The 20718-nt window shown below is 47.4% G+C and overlaps 1 protein-coding gene across 1 annotated transcript in view; it reads right to left on the bottom strand.

Moving 5' to 3' along the window:
* LOC141273816 (uncharacterized) overlaps nt 1-19196 on the bottom strand; it is a 51075-nt gene extending 31879 nt beyond the window's left edge. Inside the window, exon 1 of the mRNA XM_073686193.1 lies at nt 19020-19196. The gene's annotated coding sequence lies outside the window, so the exon portion shown is untranslated. The remainder of the gene's footprint in view (nt 1-19019) is intronic.
* Nucleotides 19197-20718: the final 1522 nt, after the last annotated feature.

Here is a 20718-nt window from a genome sequence, read left to right as displayed (position 1 = left end):
TTCATAACTGGGATACCCCCAGAAATCTAGGAATTGGTTTCTTAGCTTCTGAGCATCATAGAGAGGTCCTGTTTAATATCCATCTGCATGAAAATTAGTGACGGCCAACATGATGTCTCCATCTTGGATGTGGGACCCCCCCCACACCAAGATATGAAATCTGAAAGTTTCTATGTTCTATGCAGCTGGGTGGTTTCACAAAACCAAGCCCCCGTGTGAGGTAGACAAAATGGGTGGTTCCTAATAATTTGGCCCTGTTACTAAAAAGCAAATCGGCCATTTTCAGGTCATTCTTCTCAGGGACGTCGGACGCACGCACACCACGCGGCGTAGAAGAATCCTCTCTAATTTCTGGGGAGCCGTCCCCCCCCTCAGAATCTGAGACCATCACTTTGTGAAGCAGGTTTTGCTATTACTTATCCCTTTTATTTTAATAACTGTTTATGCATACATGTAAATTGTCTCCTTTATAATATCTTGTATATATTTTGTAAACACTGCCCCCCTTTTGGGAGTAAATCATTAATTATTTACCAGTTTCGTCCTTCTTGTCCTATGTCGAGCAAACACGTTCCTCACCCGCTAATTCACGTTACCTACCAGGTACCCGATCCACCTGTTAAGCGATCGGTGGTGGCAGTATACCAGTATTTATGTGATATTGTGGTTTGAGGGTGGCTGGTCGGAGGCATATATAAGTTCCTGGAAGGAACTGGTGGTATATATACGTCCTGTCACATCACGTGCCGCAATAGTCGACATAAACTAGAGAAGCGGCAACCGTGCTTATCCTCAGTCAATACCGTGTTTGACCAGCAGGATAAGGGGGCGCCAGAGAGCTGCAAGGTCTGACCCAAAAGTGGGTGTCGTTTTCCTGACAAATTGGTGGCAGCGGTGGGATCATAGGACATTAGTGATCTGGTTTGAGCAGTCATTCCTCTCACTAAAAGCTTGCACGGTTCTTACCTGGACCCTGCACAAAAGTTTTGATGATCGAACTCAGTGTTTATTAGATCTGAGACAATACTGTATGTGTAGCAGTTACTCCTACCCTTCTTTGGTTTTTCTTTTCTATTCTTATTTTGGTGATCATGGTCGTAGTTGTGGAGTCCTGGTACCGCCAGCAGAAAAAGGACACTCTTATTGGAATATGTATAACCAGAGGCATTGACCACCGCGACAAAAACAGAGAACAAATGGCTGCTGCACTGGTGCAACTGGAGACTGAGCAAGCCCTTCTCCAGACCTCAGCAGGGCCAGGGGTCAGCCGAGATATGGACAGTACTGCTGCAGGGGTCCCACCTGTAGACGCACGCCGCGTCAGCGACCAGGGCAGCGTGGACCCCTATCTGCAGATGGCTCTACAGCAACTTCCTGCAGAGGATCATGAAGGACGGCTGAGAGTAATTCAACAGCACCAGGAGGCCGAGAGAGCCGAGCGGCGAGCGGAGGCCCAAGTTCAGAGGGCCCATGAACTGCAGATGGCCCAACTCGGGATCCCAGCATCCACCTCATGGAATGGTGAGACCAACAATGCGACCCTGTTTAAGCCCCGTCCAGAGCATTTTCCTGTGATGAAAAAGGATGGCGACCTCGACACCTTTCTGAGGGGTTTTGAAAAGACTTGCAGACAATACCAGCTGCCTGAGGAACAGTGGGAGCGATATTTAACTGCAGGGCTGCGAGGCAAAGCTCTGGATGTGTTTGTGGCTCTTCCTCCAAGCCTCGGTGGGAACTATGATGCCATTAAGCAGGCCCTAATCCAGAGGTTCCAACTGACCCCTGAGGTGTACCGTAAAAAGTTCCGGAGCCTCCAGCGTGGACCGCACGACAGTTACAGCGATGTGGTGCATGGGCTCCAGACCAACTTCGAGCAGTGGATCCAAGGACTGTCAGCGACCACTTTTGAGCAGCTAAAGGATCTGATGGTGAAAGACCAGTTCCTGCATCTGTGTCCGACTGAGGTACGGCAGTTCGTGATGGATCGAGAGCCACCAGATGCCAATAAAGCAGCGCAGATCGCAGACACCTACGAGGCCAACCGGAGACCAGAGGTGCGGAAGCCGGTCATCGCCAGCTGGAAAGGGGGTAAGCCATCAACCACCATCCCTGCCCCTGCCAGCCGACCTTCCGGAGGCCTTTTTCCCGTTACCAATGCCCGGCCTTCATCTGATGCCCGCAGGTGTTATTTCTGCAACCAGACTGGTCATCTCAGCGCCACTTGCCCAGAGAAGCAGAGGAAGAACCCCCCATCCAAGGCCCCAGGGCCTAATGCCTCAGTTCTTTTGGTGGGTGGGCCGGTTGGGAGGGCCTGTGAAAACTTTCAGTCTGTCAGGGTGGGGGACACTCTCACTGTAGGCCTCAAGGACACTGGGGCCGAACGAACCCTCATCCGACCCGAACTGGTGTCCACTGAAGAGCTTATTCCGGGAAAGACCCTGACTGTCACCGGGATTGGGGGAGCCCGATGCCCCTTGCCCATGGCCCGGGTTTTTATTGATTGGGGTGCGGGGAGTGGGGTGAAGGAAGTGGGAATATCTGCAAACCTACCTGCAAATGTTTTGTTGGGAACTGATTTGGGGAGGATGTTTGCTTATTATGTCCCTGACACCCCTCCCCGATCTGATACAGTTGGTAAGGTTAATACTGATACTGTGAATGTCAATGCTTTACCTGATGATGATGATGATGATGATGATGATGATGTTGTTGTATTGGAAGGTGCAGGAGAACTCAGCCTTGTCACTCTGCAGGGTGATGTTGCTGAGGATCCCCTAGCAGGAGCAAAGGTCAGTGCCAAGGGTAATGGGGAGAGGCACGAGGACCATGAAGCAGGTGGTGCTGTGCCAGTGACCAGTGTCACAACAGAAGGTGACCTGGCTGATAGTCGCTGCCCCATACGTAGCACTGTGCCTGAGGTAATGGAGGATGATGGAGAAGTAGTTCTCATGGCCTCGCAGGCTAATGAGAAGGTGTTATTCCCCGGGGAGACGGCCTATATAGCCGCTTTTACCCGTAGTCAGAGTGCCCAGAACGCAAGTAACACCCTGCCTTCTGGACCCTCCTCGGACAGAGGAATAACCGGATCATGTATGGACCCAGAGCCGGTCCCAGAGGGTCCCCGTGAGGACGTGGCCTTAACCTCACTTCTGGCTTCCTCCAGCCAGGAGTTTCAGGCAGCTCTGCACTCAGATGCTAGCCTGGAGACGTTAAGGAACCTCGCGGAGAAACCCACCTCCGAGTCGGATAAGGAGAGGGTATTCTGAGACCAAGGAAGGTTGTACCGGGAGACAGTTCCCTGTACACCCCAACAGGAGTGAAAGAGAGAAAGACAGTTGGTCGTCCCCTACCAATTCAGGGACGAGTTGTTGCGGATCGCCCATGAAATTCCACTCGCTGGACACTTGGGGGTCAACAAAACCAAGGCCCGGCTGTCTCATCACTTTTATTGGCCCAAAATGAGGACAGATGTGGTGAACTACTGTCGTTCCTGTACCACGTGTCAAAGAGTGGGAAAGTCAGGGCCGGCCACCAAAGCCCCCCTGATCTCTTTGCCAGTGATAGAGGAGCCTTTCCAGAGGATTGCTGTGGACATTGTGGGACCACTGGCCATACCCAGCAGCTCTGGAAAACGTTTCATCCTTACCGTGGTAGACTATGCTACCCGATATCCGGAGGCAGTAGCCCTGTCCTCAATTAGGGCGGATAAGGTGGCGGACGCCCTCTTGGCCATCTTTTCGCGAGTAGGATTTCCCAGGGAGATGCTTACCGACCAGGGGACTCAGTTCATGTCACGCTTAATGGAGGCTCTATGTAAGAAAATGCAGGTGCAGCATTTGGTATCGAGCGCGTATCACCCACAGACCAATGGTTTGTGTGAGCGATTCAACGGTACCCTCAAACAGATGTTAAAAATGCTGGTTGAAACCCAGGGTCGCGACTGGGAGCGTTACCTCCCACACCTGCTATTTGCTTACAGAGAGGTTCCACAGGCCTCGACGGGGTTCTCCCCCTTTGAGCTCCTGTATGGCAGGCGTGTCCGAGGACCCCTTGGGTTGATAAGGGAATTCTAGGAAGAAGAGCCGAGCTCCCCAGGAGTGTCCATCGTGGAGTAGGTCGTGCGCTTCCGTGACAAGATGCAGACCTTGACGCAGTTGGTGCATGACAACATGGCGCAAGCCCAGGCTGACCAGAAGCATTGGTACGACCAGAACGCCCGAGAACGGACCTACCCGGTGGGTCAGAAGGTGTGGGTGCTGGTCCCCGTACCAAAGGACAAGCTTCAGGCGGCCTGGGAAGGCCCGTACGTCATTCACCAACAGCTCAACCCGGTCACCTACGTGATCACACTTGACCACGAGCGGGGTAGGCGGAAGGCGTTTCACGTTAATATGATGAAGGCTCATCAAGAACGTGGAACCTGCGTCCTACCGGTCTGCAACCTGCCCGAGGATGGGGAGGATGACCCCCTCTTGGACATGCTCGCCCAAGCGAAGGCCAGCGGGTCCCTAGAGGATGTAGAGCTAAGCGACTTGCTATCCGCAGACCAGAGGTCTCAGATGCAAGCAGTGCTGAAACCCTTCCAAGCAGTGTTCACCAACCTGCCTGGCAGGACTGAAGTGGCGGTCCATGAAGTGGACACCGGGAATCATGCCCCACTCCGGCGGACAGCCTATCGAATCTCTGACGAGGTGCAGCATGTCATGCGCCAGGAGGTCGAGGAGATGCTGCAGTTGGGGGTGATTAAGCGGTCCAAGAGCGCGTGGGCCTCACCTGTAGTCCTGGTGCCAAAGAAGGACCGGACCACCCGGTTCTGTGTGGACTACAGGGGGCTCAACGCTATCACAGCCTCTGATGCACAACCAATGCCACGCATTGAGGAGCTGCTGGAGCGGTTAGCCAGTGCGAGCTCTCTCTCCATTATGGATTTGAGTCGGGGATATTGGCAGATTCCCTTGAGCCCCGGGGCCCAGGAGAAGTCCGCCTTTATCACCCCCTTCGGATTGTATGAATCCACGGTCATGCCTTTCGGCATGAAAAATGCCCCTGCCACGTTCCAGCGAATGGTCAACCACCTGCTCCAGGGACTGGAGAGGTACGCAGTGGCGTACCTCGATAACATTGCCATCTTCAGTCCCACCTGGGAGGATCACCTCGAGCATCTGCAGCAGGTGCTCGGGCGCATTCACCAGGCGGGCTTGACCATCAAGCCGGGAAAGTGCCAGATGGGCATGAACGAGGTCCACTACCTGGGGCACCGGGTAGGTGGGGGTACTCTGAAGCCAGAGCCTGGAAAGGTGGACGCTATCATGTCCTGGCCCACCCCCAGGACCAAGAAGCAGGTGCAGTCCTTCTTGGGCACCGCAGGGTACTATAGAGGCTTTGTACAGGACTGTAGTAGCCCTTGCCAGACCTCACCAGGAAGAGCCTACCCCATTCCGTCAAATGGACAGATGAATGCGAGGTGGCCTTTAGGGCGTTGAAGACTGCCTTGAGCAGATCCCCTGTGCTAAAGGCGGTCGACGGCACACGGCCACTCTTTGGCGTCGGTCTTTACTCAGCCAGGTCGACTCGGGGAACCAAGAACACCCCGTGTTGTACCCAAGCCGGAAACTGCTGCCGAGGGAAGTGGCCTATTCCACCATAGAGAAGGAGTGCCTGGCCATTGTATGGGCCCTCAACCGCTTACAGACTTACTTGTACGGGCGCCCCTTCACTGTCGTGACTGACCACAACCCCCTGAGTTGGCTGCACACCATGTCAGGTGCCAACGGAAGGTTGTTACGCTGGAGCCTCACCCTCCAGCAGTACGACTTTACCGTTCAACACCGCAAGGGCAGCGAGCATGGCAATGCCGATGGGTTGTCCCGGCGAGGGGAGCCTCCAGACATACGCTTGGAGGAGTACCAGAAGGTCCTACCTCCATAGCGCAGTCTAAAAGGGGGAGGTGTCAGGCAAAAGGTATTTTTTCCCAAAATTTTAAAAATGAGAGATGTTTTAAAAAGAAAACCCCCCACCCCCTATCCGTTTGTAAGAAGACAAAGAACTGCAGTGCTGGCCCCAACCCTAAGAATTTTTATTAGCGTCGTAAACCCTCAGTGTAGCGCAGCTTCTAGCTCAAACTAGATTATTCCCTCCAAAATTCCCATTGTTTAAAAGCTTGTACAGTTAATGTAGAATTTAAAAACGCACATGACGGTCACTAACCCAGGGACCAGATTTTTGCAATGTTCACATTTTCCTTTTTACAATGATATATTTTTCATAACTGGGATACCCCCAGAAATCGAGGAATTGGTTTCTTAGCTTCTGAGCATCATAGAGAGGTCCTGTTTAATATCCATCTGCATGAAAATTAGTGACGGCCAACATGATGTCTCCATCTTGGATGTGGGCACCCCCCACATCAAGATATGAAATCTGAAGGTTTCTATGTTCTATGCAGCTGGGTGGTTTCACAAAACCGAGCCCCCGTGTGAGGTAGACAAAATGGGTGGTTCCTAATAATTTGGCCCTGTTACTAAAAAGCAAATCGGCCATTTTCAGGTCATTCTTCTCAGGGACGTCGGACGCACGCACACCACGCGGCGTAGAAGAATCACCTCTAATTTCTGGGGAGCCGTCCCCCCCACAGAATCTGAGACCATCACCTTGTGAAGCAGGTTTTGCTATTACTTATCCCTTTTATTTTAATAACTGTTTATGCATAGATGTAAATTGTCTCCTTTATAATATCTTGTATATATTTTGTAAACACTGCCCCCCTTTTGGGAGTAAATCATTAATTATTTACCAGTTTCGTCCTTCTTGTCCTATGTCGAGCAAACACGTTCCTCACCCGCTAATTCACGTTACCTGCCATGTACCCGATCCACCTGTTAAGTGATCGGTGGTGGCAGTATACCAGTATTTATGGGATATTGTGATTTGAGAGTGGCTGGTCGGAGGCATATATACGTTCCTGGAAGGAACTGGTGGTATATATACGTCCTGTCACATCACGTGCCGCAATAGTCGACATAAACTAGAGCAGCGGCAACAGTGCTTATCCTCGGTCAATACCATGTTTGACCAGCAGGATAAGGGGGCGCCAGAGAGCTGCAAGGTCTGACCCAAAAGTGGGTGTCGTTTTCCTGACAATTATATTCAATGGCTCAGTTAAAGATTCCGTCTGAAACCGCAGAAAACACGGTTTATACATTTTACAAAGTACGAGCCCAAACATAGCCCACTATACACAGTACGAGCCCAAACATAGCCCACTATACACAGTACGAGCCCAAACATAGCCCACTATACACAGTACGAGCCCAAACATAGCCCACTATACACAGTACGAGCCCAAACATAGCCCACTATACACAGTACGAGCCCAAACATAGCCCACTATACACAGTACGAGCCCAAACATAGCCCACTATACACAGTACGAGCCCAAACATAGCCCACTATACACAGTACGAGCCCAAACATAGCCCACTATACACAGTACGAGCCCAAACATAGCCTACTATACACAGTACGAGCCCAAACATAGCCCACTATACACAGTACGAGCCCAAACATAGCCCACTATACACAGTACGAGCCCAAACATAGCCCCTATACACAGTACGAGCCCAAACATAGCCCACTATACACAGTACGAGCCCAAACATAGCCCACTATACACAGTACGAGCCCAAACATAGCCCACTATACACAGTACGAGCCCAAACATAGCCCACTATACACAGTACGAGCCCAAACATAGCCCACTATACACAGTACGAGCCCAAACATAGCCCACTATACACAGTACGAGCCCAAACATAGCCCACTATACACAGTACGAGCCCAAACATAGCCCACTATACACAGTACGAGCCCAAACATAGCCCACTATACACAGTACGAGCCCAAACATAGCCCACTATACACAGTACGAGCCCAAACATAGCCCACTATACACAGTACGATCCCAAACATAGCCCACTATACACAGTACGAGCCCAAACATAGCCCACTATACACAGTATGAGCCCAAACATAGCCCACTATACACAGTACGAGCCCAAACATAGCCCACTATACACAGTACGAGCCCAAACATAGCCCACTATACACAGTACGAGCCCAAACATAGCCCACTATACACAGTACGAGCCTAAACATAGCCCACTATACACAGTACGAGCCCAAACATAGCCCACTATACACAGTACGAGCCCAAACATAGCCCACTATACACAGTACGAGCCCAAACATAGCCCACTATAGGGTCATTCCACATCAAGTGGACCAGTTTTAAAAATCGTCCCCACTCGACCTTCTCCCATTTTGTTGAAAATTTATAAGGATGTACATGTATGTTTAAAAAGAGGTTCTGTAATTTTTTAGGGCCAGATCTCAAATACATTGGGCACTGTTGACCTTTCACTGGAGGTTCCACCAAGCCTGCGGCTTCAGCTAAGAGGATTTTGCAAACTTTGGCTCATAGCCATTAGAGTTCTGTACTGGCTATGATGCTGAAATTTGGCATACTAGCTCAACTTTTGCTGCTAAACACGATAAAATTATTACCGGCTATGACAAAACAATATTTCAGCCGCAATTTTGTGTCAAAGTAGCTTGTAAAATGCGTCGCATAAAATTTATGCCAAACTTTGCCCATATATAACTCAAGACCAAAAACCAATAGTAACTGGTGCTTTGCCCTGTACACCAAACATCTACATGACTTTGCATTGCTGCAATATCACGGTCAAACCATATGTATTTGTGGAAATATTCACACCCACATATGATGAAAAACGTAAAAAAAACAAATTTTACCTATTTTTAGGTCAAATTTCTCAAAAAGGGTACCCCTAAAATATATTAATTCTGATATCATTAGAAAGAGCACATTTTTCTCTACAAGGATCATTGTTTGTTTTTTTTGGAGTCTCTCAGTTTAAGAAAAGAAAAATACCACTGAACATGGTGTTATTTATGCGTGTAATGCATTGATTTTGTGTTTGATTTTCAGATTCTTATCACATGTTACAGAGTTGTATTGTTGCTAGCAATGTCTATTATAATCAAAAACCTGTAAACCTTTTTGTTTATGAAACGTTATTGACTATTGTTACATTTTAATGCATATATTATTTATTTTTTAGCGATGGAGAATGAAATTGATGAGGAATCGGCCCAGTGCTCTATCGGCCTTGCGAACAATTCGAAGTGCCACCTTAAGACATTCACCCATAGCAAGGATGAGTTGAAATTGTTTACAAGCTTTGGATTGGATGAACAGAAATTGCTGCGTCGACGAGTGGGACTAAATTTTGACGAACATTCACAAATCTGTTTACACCATGAAGCTTCATTCTTGACCAAATATGAGCATTTGCAAAAATCGTGTTGCAATCCTTTTGGGAAGAAAGGTCATAACACCAAAAAGAATTTGCGAGCTATCAATTTGTTAGCAGCTGACCAGTTGAACGAATTTACAAAGAATGATGTGAAGCCTGGCCAGAAGATGTGTGTATCATGTCAAAAAGAATTTGCTAACAGGAAAAAATCAGCTGATCCAGTTTCCTCTGAATCAGATCCAGATGGAATGGAATGTTCTCCTGAAAGTCTAAATTCAAGCTTAACATCCATTGGCATCTCTCCTCTGAAATATCCACGGGTAAGCCAGCGGGATTCACTTGGATATGCAAGGAGAAAGATAAGCCAGGTACAAAATGCATTTTCTAGCAAGATTGCTTCAATTGGAGGGCTTGAGCCAAAAGACATTGAGCAAACAAAAACAGCACAGTGCAAAATGTGTCTGGATTACAATCACCTTTTGGCAGATTAAAAGCAAAAGCTGCAGGTGTCCAGTCGGGCAGAAAAGGTCCAAATCTTGACATTGGCACCTAAAAGTTGGTCCATTAAGGCTATATCAGACAAATTCGGTGTCTCTGAACGAATGGTCAAACAAGCTTGAAAGCTTAAATGTGAACATGGGATCTTAGCCTTACCTAGAATCAAGTGTGGCAAGAAAGTTTCTGAGGAAGTGAAGAAAAAGGTGCAGGCATTTTTTGAGGATGATGAATTCAGTCGAATGTGCCCTGGTAAAAAAGATTATGTATCAGTGCGAATAGCAGGAGAAAAAAAGCAGATGCAAAAGCGACTATTACTGAGCAATATGAGGGAAATGTTTGTTGCCTATCGGGATCGGAATGGCCCTGAAATTGGATTTTCCAAGTTTTGTGAGCTTCGGCCAAAGTGGTGCGTAACCGTTGGATCTGCTGGAACACATTCCGTTTGTGTGTGTACCATTCACCAAAATGTCAAACTAATGCTTGCAGCATGCCCAATCAATGATGACTACAAAGAGCTCATATGCAAAATGGTCTGTGGAATTGAATCCAAGGACTGTATGCTTGGCCGTTGTGATAAATGCCCGGGTCCTGAAGTTTTAAAAGAATTTCTAGTCAATGTGTTTGGTAACAGTGACCCTGAAGATATTATTGAGTTCAAACAATGGATTCACACTGATCGAGACACGCTTGATACCAAACAACTGACTATAGAAGATTTCATTGAAGAATTGGTTTTGAAAATTTCTAAACTTTGTAGCCATCACTACATCGCCAAGCATCAAAGTAGCTATTTGAAATCGTTGAAGGAAAATCTGAGACCTGGAGAGCTTGTGATCCTTATGGACTTTGCTGAAAATTACTCATTTATTGTTCAAGATGCCATTCAAGGTTTCCACTGGGAAAATAGTCAAGCTACAGTACACCCATTTGTAATTTACTTCAAGGAGTTAAATGGTGAAGCTGCGCAGAACATCAGCTTGTGCATAATCAGTGATTGCTCACGACATGACACAGTTGCAGTCCACACTTTCTTAACAGTAATTGTGGAGTATCTCAAGACTCTCATCTATGGGATTCGTCATATCCACTACTTCAGCGATGGATCTGCAGCCCAGTACAAAAATTTCAAAAATTTTCTCAACTTGTGCCACCACAATGCTGATTTCAATATCAGCGCTGAATGGAATTTTTTTGGTACCAGTCATGGAAAGTCACCCTGTGATGGGATTGGAGGGACAGCAAAAAGGTTGGTAGCTCGTGCCAGTCTTCAACGCCCAACTGAAAACCAAATACTGACCCCGGTGGATTTATTCAACTTTTGCAACGAGCAACTGCATGGAATCAAATTTTTTTTTGTTTCAAAAGAAAAAATTGACGAAATACGTAGTTCAAGAGGAAAGGTTCAAAGATGGACATACAATTGCTGGAACAAGAGAAAATCACCAGTTTGTGCCAATTGATGACAAAAAGATTCGCATTTCAAGGGTGTCAAATGACCTATCATCTTTCATTGCCCATGTAGATAGATCTGTCAGATCAGAAATGCCTTTTGTGCCAATTGCAAACCTCTAGCCAGGGCAATACATTGCCAGCATTTACGATAGGAACTGGTGGATTGGAAATATTTCTGAAATTTCAGTCGACGACCATGATGCATTAATAAATTTTATGCATCCTCATGGACCAGCTAGCTTCTTTCACTGGCCTGTGAGAAATGATACATGCTGGATTCCCGAGCAGTCAATCATTGCAATAATTCCAGCACCAGCTGCAACAGCAATGGGCCGACAATACAGCTTCTCTGAACCGATTATGTTGCAAATTCAGCAACAATTCCAGACCACTTAGACTGAACATTATGGCTTGGGAACCAACAAAAGATACCCAATATTAGGCTTGGGATCCTAGGCAAAGACACCCACCCTCAGGCTTCGGAACCTGCGATAAAGAGACCGCCTGCGGCTGGCCTTGCACGGCTATCGGCCATGGCTCCTAGGCGATGGGGCTGCCAATTCTCGAAAGACAGCATTATTACAATTCTTAATAGGATTATAATACCAATTCTTAGGGAATTGGTTGTGGTATAACCACCATGGACCAACGCAAGGGTTTGAATAGTGCAGTTACCATTCATTGCTTATTAATAAATAACACCATGTTCAGTGGCATTTTTCTTTTCTTAAACTGAGAGACTCCAAAAAAAAAAAACAATGATCCTTGTAGAGAAAAATGTGATCTTTCTAATGATATCAGAATTAATATATTTTAGGGGTACCCTTTTTGAGAAATTTGACCTAAAAATAGGTAAAATTCGTTTTTGTTTTTTTTAAGTTTTTCATCATATGTGGGTGTGAATATTTCCACAAATACATATGATTTGACCGTGATATTGCAGCAATGCAAAGTCATGTAGATGTTTGGTGTACAGGGCAAAGCACCAGTTACTATTGGTTTTTGGTCTTGAGTTATATATGGGCAAATTTTGGCATAAATTTCATGCGACGCGTTTTACAAGATACTTTGACACAAAATTGCGGCCGAAATATTGTTTTGTCATAGCCGGTAATAATTTTATCGTGTTTAGCAGCAAAAGTTGAGCTAGTATGCCAAATTTCAGCATCATAGCCAGTACAGAACTCTAATGGCTATGAGCCAAAGTTTGCAAAATCCTCTTAGCTGAAGCCGCAGGCTTGGTGGAACCTCCAGTGAAAGGTCAACAGTGCCCAATGTATTTGAGATCTGGCCCTAAAAATTTACAGAACCTCTTTTCAAACATACATGTACATCTTTATAAATTTTCAGCAAAATCGGAGGTCGAGTTGGGACCACTGGTCCACTTGACATGGAATGACTCTACACAGTACGAGCCCAAACATAGCCCACTCTACACAGTACGAGCCCAAACATAGCCCACTCTACACAGTACGAGCCCAAACATAGCCCACTCTACACAGTACGAGCCCAAACATAGCCCACTCTACACAGTACGAGCCCAAACATAGCCCACTCTACACAGTACGAGCCCAAACATAGCCCACTATATACACAGTACGAGCCCAAACATAGCCCACTATACACAGTACGAGCCCAAACATAGCCCACTATACACAGTACGAGCCCAAACATAGCCCACTATACACAGTACGAGCCCAAACATAGCCCACTATACACAGTACGAACCCAAACATAGCCCACTCTACACAGTACGAACCCAAACATAGCCCACTCTACACAGTACGAACCCAAACATAGCCCACTCTACACAGTACGAGCCCAAACATAGCCCACTATACACAGTACGAGCCCAAACATAGCCCACTATACACAGTACGAGCCCAAACATAGCCCACTATACACAGTACGAGCCCAAACATAGCCCACTATACACAGTACGAGCCCAAACATAGCCCACTATACACAGTACGAGCCCAAACATAGCCCACTATACACAGTACGAGCCCAAACATAGCCCACTATACACAGTACGAACCCAAACATAGCCCACTATACACAGTACGAACCCAAACATAGCCCACTCTACACAGTACGAGCCCAAACATAGAACACTATACACAGGTTCACATCCCATACATTTATTAAAAAAATATATACAAAATACATACTCCCCTCGCTCCAATCACTGATGCACTGACTTGCCGCACAGCAGAAGAGATAATGACGTCATTTACACAGCATATTAACAGCCTAGCCCAGGGGTGGGTAATTAATTTTCCAGAGGGGGAATATGAGACTGATTGTTGTGGAGGGCCGAACCAGTAGGCTGAAACTAATTATGTTCTATATTAATAAACATATTAATTAGCATTATTTTATATTAATATCAATTGTATTACTTAATATTGAGCAGAAATAAGTATGCCGACAACCCCCTATATATAGAGCCCACACACAGCCCCCCTTATATGCAGTATGAGCCCCCACATACAGTATGAGTCCCCCCAACAACCTCCTATATACATTGTGAGCACCCACATAGCCTCCTATACACAATACGAGCCCAACACATAGTCCCTCTATATACATGAGCCCTCACATAGCCCCTCTATATATAGTTGAATCCAGAAGTTTACATACACTATATATAAAGACACATATGGATGTTTTTCTCAATATCTGACATGAAATCAGAATAAACCTTTCCCGTTTTAGGTCATTTAGGATTACCATAATTTTTAATATTTGCCAAATGCCAGAATAATGAGAGAGAGAGAATGTTTTAAGGCATTTTTACCTACTGCAAAGTCAAAAGTTTACATACATTTCATTATTGTTTGGTACCATTGCCCTTAACCCCTTTAAAGCCTGGGGCGTAATAGTACGCACCAGGCCATCACCCCCGGTTCAGTGAGGGCTCCGGCGCAGAGCCCACACTGAACCGGGCACATGTCAGCTGATTATTACAGCTGACATGTGCCCGCAACAGCTGCGGGTGGAATCGCGATCCACCCGTGGCTGTTAGCCAGTTAAATGCCACTGTCAATCTCTGACAGCAGCATTTAACATCACTTACCCCGCCCATCGGCGACCCCGTCACGTGATCGCGGGTCACTGATAGGTGGGCATGACAACCCTGGGTCTGCAGGAGACCACAGTGGTTGTCATGTAATGATCGCTATGAGCACCACCTAGTTGTTGGATGCTCATAGCACAGGATTTTTGCTACATAGAGGTGATCTGATCATCGCCTGTATGCAGCAGAGGAGATCAGACAGTTGCTGCTTCTAGTCTCCTATGGAGACTATAGAAGCAAGCAAAAAGTGTAAAAAAATGTTCTTAAAAATATTAAAAAAATATAAAAAGTTTAAATCACCCCCCTTTTGCCCCATTCAAAATAAAATAATAATAAAAAAAACACATACACATATTTGGTATTGCCGCGTTCAGAATCGCCCGAGCTATCAGTATAAAAAAAGAATTAATCCGATCGGTAGACGGTGTAACGAGAAAAAAATTCTAAACGCCAGAATTAAGTTTTTTGGTCGCCGCAACACTGCAATAACGGGCAATCAAAACATCGGATCTACTCCAAAATGTTATCAATAAAAACTTCAGCTCGGCGCGCAAAAAATAAGCCCTCACCCGGCCTCAGATCCCGAAAAATGGAGACTTTTTTTTTTTTTTTTTTAAGCAAACTTTGGATTTTTTTTTCACCACTTAAATAAAAAAGAACCTGTACATGTTTGGTGTCTACAAACTCGTAATGACCTGGGAAATAATGATGGCAGGCAGGTCAGTTTTAGCATTCAGTGAACGTGGTAAAAAAAAAAAAAACATCTGTGGTATTGCACTTTTTTTTGCAATTTCACCGCACTTGGAATTTTTTTCCCGTTTTCCCGTACACGATATGGTAAAACCAGTGATGTCGTTGAAAAGTACAACTCGTCCCGCAAAAAATAAGCCCTCACATGGCCATATTGACCAAAAAATAAAAACGCTATGGCTCTGGGAACAAGGGGAGCAAAAAACGAAAATGCAAAAACGGAAAATCCCAGGGTCCTTAAGGGGTTAATGACCGGAGCATTTTCCAGTTTTGCGTTTTCGTTTTTTGCTCCCCTTGTTCCCAGAGCCAGAACTTTTTTATTTTTCGGTCAATATGGCCATGTGAGGGCTTATTTTTTGCGGGACGAGTTGTACTTTTGAACGACATCACTAGTTTTAACATACCATGTACTGGAAAACGGGGAAAAAAATCCAAGTGCGATGAAATTGCAAAAAAAAAAATTATTATTCTCCAGGTCATTACGAGTTCGTAGGCACCAAACATGTATAAGTCCCCACATAGCCCTGTATACACAGTACGAGTCCCCACATAGCCCTGTATACACAGTACGAGTCCCCACATAGCCCTGTATACACAGTACGAGTCCCCACATAGCCCTGTATACACAGTACGAGTCCCCACATAGCCCTGTATACACAGTAAGAGTCCCCACATAGCCCTGTATACACAGTACGAGTCCCCACATAGTTCCCTATATGACTCGCCCCCAGGGCCGTGGGGTACTCGGCCGCCGGGCCTTATGGCTGCTTTTGGCGGATATCACGGTGGCTGGCCCGGTCCGTGACCCTGGGCGGTCAGTGCAAAAAGGGGATATAATTGTTAGGGAAAGTTCGTGACGCCACCTGTGGTGCCTGGTGAGGTTCACCAGCGCTGCGACAGTCCTCTGAGGCAGGTGTTAGGGCAGCTTGAGATGGAACGGCTCCCCACAGGTGGAGCAGGCCTCAGGGCAGTGAAAACGATGCAGGTTGCGCTGGGCGTTGTGGTGCAGGGAGAGAAATGGCGCCGGTGAAAGAAGGGACGGAGGCAGAACAGTGCAGTCATCCAAGATTTTTACTCACAGTTCTTAGACAGACCACAGGTGCACTGTACAGATGCAAGCCTCCACGTTCACCGGGCAGGGGTTCAGTCCTTCCTCAGACAGCTTGGGAGAACCTGGCAGAACCCCACTTTCTTGTGTGCCTTTCTAGACCAACTTCACGGTCTTTCTCCCTCCTGCCCTGCGCTTCCCACTCTGAATCCTGTTCGGGTGCTTTGAGGTCCCCCCTGTCCGTTCGAAGTTGCACAGACCTGCTTGACCTTACTTGAATTGGAGAAGCCAGAAGCCTCCGGTTTTTCCAGCCGAGGCTTGAAGCTGCACGACTGGGCCAGGGACCGGTCCCCTTCTTGCGGCCTAGATCCTCCTGACACTTGGCAGGTTCGGGGTGTACGGGTGCCACCTGCACTCACGGTACCCCCTACGATCCCTTCTTCAGATCGGAGCCTACTCCTCTGCTCCTCTCCTGGGCCTCTAGGACTAGGCCCTACTTGTGGAGCACAGCTCCTAAAGAGACTCTGCTCCCTGACTGACTGACCTTACTCTCTCAGCTCAACTACCTCCCTAAGATGTCTTCCCTTTATATATCTACTGTATAGTGCTCCCTTAAACTACTTCCTCCACCCACACCCACTACTGGTTCCCCCCACTCTAGCCAGGGTCAGGGCTCAGCAGCTGCGTTCTGCATGTGGCCCCTCCAGCCGGCCTGGAGCAGTGTAGTGTTGGAAGTAGGTGTTGGGGTTCCGTGCAGCACTCCCTCCTTACCTGAGTGAAGGGAGACACCACACCTTTGGGTGAGGTGCAGTACCTCTGTGGCGACTGAACCCTCAGGGGCGCCACATATACACCACATGAGTCCCCACATAGCCCTCTATACACCGCATGAGTCCCCACATAGCCGCCTATACACCGTATGAGTCCCCACATAGCCCCTTATATACAGGCTCACATCCCATACAGTAAGAAAAATAAACAAAAACACATACTCCCCTCGCTCCCATTTCCCCAGCGCTCTGCTCCAATCATTGATGCACTGACTTGCCGCACAGCAGAAGCGATAATAACGTCATCGTACATGCTCATTGGTGGAAAAAAGGAGCCGGCGTCTCTGTCCTCCAACAATGTATTCACCGTAATCAGCATCCTGAGGATGCAGATAGACGGTAGAGGGCATGGGTGTGGGCATGGTGCAGCCCGTGGGACACTGTTTTCAGCCTTTCGGCTGTATCGGGCCAGACTGGAACAGCCAGAGGGCCGGATGTTGCTCAGCTCTGGTGTAGTCTGATCTGTAGCATCAAATAAGCTGATCACTTCTCCAATACCCGTCATGTGCTACAGACAGAGCAATATCGATGTCTGTTAATGACAGATGGAACAGTTTTTGCCATGAACAATCATTAAAAACTAGGTTCTCAAAAAATAATCTGCATTTAGCCATTTTTATATAGGCATTATACAGGGGGAGTTTACATCCGTTACACCCACCGCATAAGGAAGTCCTACAATTAGTCTGAACATGGATTTATGGTTCTCTAATTCTAGTTCTGATGGACTTTATAAGTTTCGGCTGCCGCTTCAATGCTACAGAACCAAAAAAGGTCCCACTTTTTGATGCAATAGCGGCCAGCTATAGCGCCGCTCACAGGCAATAAAGAACAACCAAGGTATTTACAAAGAAACTTGTCTGCACAGTTTAAATACATTGAGGGCATTATATTTAGTAGTGGAAAACTTCATAAAGAAAAATATGCCGTACAGGAAGCTTCCGTGATTAGTGGAGAATGCTTTCCAATACAGAGGGAAAAAAGGAGAGGTGCGGAAAACCACCAGAAGGTATACCGTAATAACCGTAATTAAAGGATTGTGTTCAATATGATGAGAGCCTATCGACTCTGGAGGAATTTAGCTGACTTTGTGGCTGGTACTGCTGGTGCGGGACCGCGACTAGTGCCTGCTCGTAGGGCACCGCGACTAGTGCTTGCTCGTAGGGCACCGCGACTTGTCCTCGCTGGCGGGCTACGGCGACTAGTGCTCGCTGGCGGGCTACGGCGACTAGTGCTGCTGGCGGGGTACGGCGACTAGTGCTGCTGGCGGGGTACGGCGACTAGTGCTGCTGGCGGGGTACGGCGACTAGTGCTGCTGGCGGGGTACGGCGACTAGTGCTGCTGGCGGGGTACGGCGACTAGTGCTGCTGGCGGGGTACGGCGACTAGTGCTGCTGGCGGGGTACGGCGACTAGTGCTGCTGGCGGGGTACGGCGACTAGTGCTGCTGGCGGGGTACTGCGACTAGTGCTGCTGGCGGGGTACTGCGACTAGTGCTGCTGGCGGGGTACGGCGACTAGTGCTGCTGGCGGGGTACGGCGACTAGTGCTGCTGGCGGGGTACTGCGACTAGTGCTGCTGGCGGGGTACGGCGACTAGTGCTGCTGGCGGGGTACGGCGACTAGCGCTGCTGGCGGGGTACGGCGACTAGCGCTGCTGGCGGGGTACTGCGACTAGCGCTGCTGGCGGGGTACGGCGACTAGCGCTGCTGGCGGGGTACTGCGACTAGCGCTGCTGGCGGGGTACGGCGACTAGCGCTGCTGGCGGGGTACTGCGACTAGTGCTGCTGGCGGGGTACTGCGACTAGTGCTGCTGGCGGGGTACGGCGACTAGTGCTGCTGGCGGGGTACTGCGACTAGTGCTGCTGGCGGGGTACTGCGACTAGTGCTGCTGGTGGGGTACTGCGACTAGTCCTTGCTAGTGGGGTACTGCGACTTGTGCCTCTAGGGGGTACTGCTGCTATCCATGATTGAACACTGGCGTCGTGTAGACGCTCTTGAGAATGACACAGAAGTACATAGTATTACCTGACTCTGCAGAACACAGTTGTGACAGTAAAGTACGGGCCACACTGACCGCTCTAGCCCAGGATCATTCACACTTGACACCGCGCACAGCACGTTCCCTCGAGACCCAAACACTCCGCTTCCGCTCTATGCGTTCCACTCTTCTTCCGTGTTTAGCGTTTCACCTGACGGCAGACATCCTCCAGTCAGTATGTGGCATGCAGTTCCCTCTGCTGGTCGCACATGGTACTGCCCTGTATAAAAGTGCCTGCTATTGATAGTACGCTCTAGCTAGTGTCTGCTACAATTGACATACACTATTAGTATGCGGGTGTATCGCCACTATAATCTGTACTCTTCTTCAAGCCCTGCTGGTAGCCATATTAATGCCAATGCCATAGTGCCTGCTTCAGTGCCCCTATGTCAAACCACAAGACCCTAGTGCCCATAACAATAGATTTGACACACACAAGTGCGTCTCACAAAATTAGAATATCATCAAAAAGTTAATTTATTTCAGTTCTTCAATACAAAAAGTGAAACTCCTATATTATATAGAGTCATTACACACAGGTATAATCATCAACGTTAACAGAAATAAACACGTGAAATAGATCACTTTGTTTGTAATGACTCTATACAATATATGAGTTTCACTTTTTATATTGAAGAACTGAAATAAATTAACTTTTTTGTGATATTCTTATTTAGTGAGAAGCACTTGTATGTCTGCTGGTCTCTTCCTCCTGATGTATGTGAAGTCTGGGGAGAGTTAATTGTGATGTCATACAATACCTGAGGCCATTGTCACGCGATCCCCGGGAAAGACAGTGCTGACACCACTGCAACAGTGCCAGCAGCGCGGGGTGAATATACGTGTTATTATTTTACTGGGGGCAAACATACTTATTGAGAAGGGGTTGTCTGAGTAGTGGAAATCCCCTTTAACCTGTTGACACTCCATGGAGTATGTATCCATCATGGCATGGGTCATGGTGTGTGGAAAGGGCCCAGGAGCTGGACCCGCTCCACACAGGGCAGGAGCTGGCTGTATGACGCAGCTCCATCGATGGAAAGATAAAAAAGTTGTGGGTCTTAGAAACGAATGGCAAGAATTTAATATATTTTTTCTCTTCACAAATTTCAGAATTTGTAATCCTGAGGAATTATGTTGCCAGGTCATTTTTAGCATACATGAATGCCATGAAAACGAAACAAAAAACAAAATTGATTTTTTTTCACCCTTTCCCCACACTTGGCATTTTATTTCTAATTTTCCAGTATATGACATGATAAAGTGAATGGCGTCATTCAAACTACAACTCATCAGAAAAACATAAGGAGTATGTTGACAGAAAAATAAAAAAGTTATGGCTCTTGAAGGAAAAAACTGAAACAATAGAATGAAAATTGTCTTCTTCTCTAACCCCTTAACCCTCCATTACAGATATACACGTCATGGACCATGTCAGGGTGTTTGGAGAGGGCTCATGGTAAGGAAATGCTGGGAGTTATCAGTCATCATCAGTCTGCGGACCATACAAAAACCACGGTAATGATGGGATGTATGCAGTATCACAAATATTTACATCCAGGCACCTTATAGATGACATCTTCTCCGATTGGGTGGTTCTCCTTTATCTCATCCAGATGCCATGATGACTTTTCTCCCGTCTTCTGCAGTGCATCCCAACATGGTGCCCTTAAAAAAACAGCATGA

This window comes from Phyllobates terribilis, unplaced genomic scaffold (genome assembly GCF_046119375.1).
Source record: "Phyllobates terribilis strain yellow unplaced genomic scaffold, ASM4611937v1 Scaffold_5__5_contigs__length_657084704, whole genome shotgun sequence".
In the NCBI taxonomy this organism is placed as follows: domain Eukaryota; kingdom Metazoa; phylum Chordata; class Amphibia; order Anura; family Dendrobatidae; genus Phyllobates; species Phyllobates terribilis.
This window is presented reverse-complemented; position numbering and strand designations above follow the sequence as displayed.